Below are 5,808 nucleotides of genomic sequence, written 5' to 3'. Positions count from 1 at the left end.
TCCAAAGCAAAAAAGCTATTACTATCTGACAATGGTCACCCTCCTTTCTCTATACCACACTGATGTTTCTCCCATTAAGTCTCAGGTATTATTTAATTCTTCACCTTAAAAGTAACAATAAAATGCAGGCTGCATTCATACAGCCATTTTGATGTGACTTTGTGATTTAATATAACAAAATGTTTGTAAAGGAAACAAATGGTGTAGAGGTGAAAGATGGTTTTAATCATTTATTTACAAAAAAAGAAAACACACATAAAAAAATGTGTATATGCTTTGTATTCATTGCAACTCAAAAATACATAGCAGTCTCCCTTTATCTGCAGTGGATATGTTCCAAGGCCCTCAGTGGATGCCTCAAACTGTGGGTAGTACAGAACCCTGTATATACTATGTTTTTTTTTTTTCCTATTCATTCTTACCTATGATAAAGTTTAATTTATAAACTATGCACAGTAAGATATTAGTGGCGAAAACTAATAATACAATAGAACAATTATAATAATATACTATCATAAAAGTTAGATGAATATGGTCTCCCTCTCAAAATATATTACTGTACTGCATTCATCCTTCTTGTGGTGATACGAGATCATAAAATGTCCACCTGATGAGAGGAAGTGAGGTGACTGACAAAGGCATTGTGATGTAGCTTTAGGTTACCTACTGACCTTCTGACAAGTCAGAAAGAGGACCATCTACTTTGAGGCTGTGGTCGACCACAGAAAGTAAAACCACAGATAAAGGGGGACTACAGTACTACAAATAAGTTGCAGAGCTACAGGGAATGGGATGAATTGACACAATATTTATACAGCATCAAGACCCTGTAGGAGAATGAAGAGAGAGCAAGGACATTTTGACACAAATTATTCAATTAAAAAAAAAAAAGAAATATGGTATGCCACCCCCTGAATTTCCCCTTTTGTCTCTTTCCTTTGCTTGGATAGTTCTCTTGGCCTTGGTTTTAACCTCAGAATATAGTCCCATCTGGTCCCAACTGTTAAAGTGCTAGAGACCTCTGTTGAGCAGCAACTTCAAAATTGCCAAGTGTTCTAACTCCTTGATATTGGAAAACAGTAGACTGGAAAATTACAGGAGATTGGTTTCCATAGACTCTTGTTTACAACTGTACCTCGTAAGTAGACAGCTCCAACTCATTCCATGGCAAGTGGTTTCTCTGAAAATCTCCAGATCAAACGAAACAAAACAAAACAAAACAAACGGTGCAGCAAATTTAAAATCCTGTTTATTCCTTCCTAACGTGCTGCATTTTACAGAGACAATCAGCCTGAGTATCAGTACAGGAGGCTAAAATATTTTCTACATGTAATATAACTATTATGAGGAAACAAAATTATTTAAATGGTAATAAAATAATAAGGTATAACTATTTTTAAAAACCTAATAATCAGTTAGTGCTTTTATCGCATCGAATGCATTAAACTTCTTTGAACTGAAGCCTTTTCATCATAATGTACTAAATTAAATATCTGTTCCTTGTAGAATATGATTCTGCGAAACTAAATTAAAATCAAATCATGGACAAAATCAATTTTACTTACAATAATCCTAGCCTACTGAGATCCCAGTCTAGTAATCATAATAAATGTCTCTCCCCCTCATGTTTTTTTTCCAGGTTTAGACTTTCCCAAAAGATATAATTTGTCAACCATGCATACTTCCTAAAATGTATTTCATTAGAGTACTATGAAGAGAAACAAACGGCAAGCATTTCAACAGTCCTTTAGGGCATTCAAAGGGAAAAAAATATACGTGTGTCTATATATGTGTGAGCTTATGTAAAGAGATAGAAGTTTGATAGATGAATATTGATATGTGTATACCTGAAGAAATGGAATCCAAACGAACCTAAGGGATTACTTGATTTAAGAAAGAATGGTAAATATTAAAACGGTCTTGGAGGAATTATGCTGACATTGGATCTTGGGATTACTTCTCACATAAAACTCAGAGGATTTGGTATTTGGTCAGGAAACTGGAATGAAGCATGCTTACATGATGTTAATCATGCATTTAATCATTCTTTTGTTGTAAGTCAACTAAATGGTGATAGAGAAAATGAATAGGAAAATATGCAAGTGTTCCACCCACCCCACCCCCCACATCTGAGCTTTTTAAAAGAACAGGAGTTTAGATGAGTTCATTTAGGGGAAAAGAAAGTTTTGGGCACCTGAGTGGCTCAGTTGGTTAGGTATCGGACTCTTGATTTTGGCTCAGATCATGATTTCATGGTTTGTGAGATCAAGCCCCGCGTTGGGCTCTACACTGACAGTGTGGAGCCTGCTGGTGATCCTCTCTCTCCCTGTCTTTCTGCCTCTCTTCCGTTCTCTCTCACACTCACTCACTCTCTCTCAAATAAACTTAAAAAAGAAAAAAGTTATTTATTTTTCTAATTTTAAAATAATACGTGAAAACAAGCAAACTTTCACTTAAAGATATAAGCATTCTCTCACAGACATTATTCAGTGTTCTAAAATTATATTCTGGATTCAGATATTAACTGAACGTCAACTCCAGTATAAGAGAAATGAGACAGACTGAGTTTGGAAGCTTCTTAATCATGTCATATACATGCTAGGAATCTGTGAGGGCTAAAAATTCCACTAAATACCCCACAGTGGTTAAGGTTGATGATATAACCTTAAAACAAAATTTTAATTTTGAACTTCAAAAATTCCACTGTAATATTATCTACCATCACTGTTGCTTTGGAAATGAGGAAACTGTGACTCACAATTGATATGAAAATCATAAACCCGTATAGTTGCTGGGGACAGAAGAGGTTTCATTGCACGAGTCCACTATTCTTTCATTTGATATGAAAAGAATTTTGCACTTATCACTCCTTGTGGTACTTTAATTTTATAATTAAAAAAATTAAGGGGTGCCTGGCTGGCTCAGTTAGAAGAACATGTACTCTTGATCTTGTGATCCTGAGTTCGAAACCCACGTTAGGCACAGAGATTAATTTTTAAAAATTAAGGCTATAAAATAAAGCACATATTAATTTGAATACTTAAACATCAAGTTGGGAAATGAAAATTAGTATACATTTTGAAAGATTAAAATTTAGAGAAGTCATAGTTAGAAAAAAGAGTCTCCTATGTTGCATATAAAAGTACAAGCTGACACAAACTAAAAATCTAAAAATTATGTTAAAGGGGAGCCTGGGTGGCTCAGTCCATTAAGCATCTGACTCTTGATTTTGGCTCAGGTCATGCTCTCACAGTTGGTTTGCAAGTTCAAACCATATATCAGGCTCTGCACTGGCAGTACAGGGTCTGCTTGGTATTCTCTCTCTTTCCCTCTCTCTCTGCCCTTCCTGTGTTTTCTCTCTCTCTCTTTATCTCTCTTTCTCAAAATAAATAAATAAACTTTACAAGTAAAAATAAAAATAAAAATCATGTTATATATGTTTCTTTTCACTAATGCACCTCTCCCTTAAGAAAATTATTTTTTAAAAATAAGATGTGTACTCTATGATGATGCGAGGGCTAAGAGTTTTTGTTCCTCACATTTTTTTTTAAATGTTTTATTTATTTCTAAGAGAGAGAGAGAGAGACAGCGTGAGCAGGGGAGGTTCAGAGAGAGAGGGAGTCACAGACTGAAACAGGCTCCAGGCTCTGAGCTGGCAGTCAGCACAGAGCCCGACGTGGGGCCCGAACCCACGAACCGCGAGATCATGACCTAAGCGAAAGTCGGTCGCTTAACCGACTAAGCCACCCAGGCGCCTCTGTTCCTCACATTTTTTAAATAGAAATTATATATGTGTGCATTTTTAGCCTATCAATTCAGTGGAATATTTAGGAGTCATTAAAAAGCAGTCATTATAAATCAGGGTCAGTTGGTTTTCAAACCCAAAGAGAAAGCATGCTTTAGCTTAAACCACATATGCAGGAGATGTCTTCTTTTTCTTACTTTTTAAGGTGATTTAATAAATGGAATAAATATTTTAAAAATTTAGGTGACGCTTTTCATGCAGAAAAATCTTTTCTATATTTGTTATGTTTTGACATTCTAGGGATTTTATCAGCATCTTTCTTGCTGAAGGAATAATGGATACAGTTAACATAAAATAAAAGATGCAACTTCTTAATTTTGCACATTAATACAGACCTAGTAATTTTATACCTGTATGACCAAATACAATATGCCTGATGTTGCTGTAATTTGTTTGAGGTTATACAACATTTCCCTAGTCAAATAATAAGGATATGCATTTATAAGGTCCCTTGAGGGGCTCTGGACATGCAACTCCCCAAAATAGGACCCCTTTGCATATTGAATATTTTAAGCTGAAGAGGTTTGAGAAAACAGCTGAAATAAGAAGTTCAATCTAACCTTACTCCACCCTTCTCCTCTGAAATAGGTCATAAAACTCTCATGTGAGAGGTACCCTCTCTATACCTGAAGAATCAGAACAAATAGGTCCTCCTAAAGTTCCCCTGGTTTACCATACTTACTTCACACTCCTTGATCTCTCTTCACTACTGCTACTCTTTGATATCTCTCCACGACTGTCCACTTTTCATGAGACTTAACATAAAAATACTTAGGCCTGTTTCTTTGGGTCTCCATTTTCTTATGAAGGCTCCATGTCATATAAAGCCTATATTAAATAAACACATGCGCTTTTGTCCTGTTACTCTGTCTTCGCCAGTTTAATTTTCAGATCCGCCTAGGGACCCTAAGAGGGTGGGTGGACAAAAACTTCTTCCTCTCCTATACCTATCACTATTATACTCAGAACAGACACAGCATATCCATATTAAGTAGATGATCTATATCCTCAATAGCATTGTTGCCTATTAGTGGTGTTGAACTCTGCTTCTCAGAGTGATAAATGGCTAAGGCTTAGAAACCACTTAGGGCTATCATGCCTGCCAGGGTTATTTGCTGCCTTTCTTTTCCTTTTCTTTTTTTAGCCAAGAATTCCAGACAAAATCTTTTCATTCATATTTCTAATCATTCTACTTTATATTGTCCCTCAATTTAATTCTGGGACATGTCTGTTAATGAGCAAAGAAACATAATTGTCAAGTTCTCAACCAGGACTATCCAGTAGAAGAGGTAAATCACATATGTAATTTTAAGTATCTAAAATCGTCATATCTTAAAAGTTAAAAGAAATAGGTGAAATTAATAATGCACTTTATTTTACCCAATAGATACAAAATGTTGTCTCTTCAACATGAAATCCATTTAAAATATTAACGAGATCCATACACTTTACTTGTGTGTGTGTGTGCACTATCTTTGGAATTACTGTGCATGTTTACACTTAGAGCACATCTCGGTTTGAACTAGCCACATTTCAAGCACTCAGTTGCCACATATAACTCATAAGTACCCTATTGGCTAGCACAGTCTTTACTAAGGTAAATGATAATTTCTCTTCCCAATGTAGCCACTCTGTGGCCATGTGATTTGGTCTCTTTTAACTTTTCTTGGGGGGCGGGAGGGAATAATTTAAAAGAATGAAACAAAGTCACCAGAGTTGAAAAAACAAAACAACAATAAATCAAAAATCTGAATGTGTTAACCTCTCAGGCAAGAGAATGCCTGGCAGTGGAGAAGTGTGACATGTAGGTCATTGATTTAGGGAAAGAAGCCCAGGGTTTGAGTGCTGGGCCTATACAGAAGAGAAGGTAGGGTTTTGCGCAACTCAGCTAATGTTAACTCAAGATGGCGAGCTAGCTCTGTGGACTGGATCCCATGTGTTAAGGAAATCTTGTCAGGATTTAATGGCAATGATCCCCAGTCAGAAATGTTTTCAGATACTTC

Source organism: Hyaena hyaena, unplaced genomic scaffold (genome assembly GCF_003009895.1).
Source record: "Hyaena hyaena isolate Hyena2069 unplaced genomic scaffold, ASM300989v1 scaffold_516, whole genome shotgun sequence".
Classification (NCBI taxonomy): domain Eukaryota; kingdom Metazoa; phylum Chordata; class Mammalia; order Carnivora; family Hyaenidae; genus Hyaena; species Hyaena hyaena.
Note: the sequence above shows the minus strand (reverse complement) of the source record.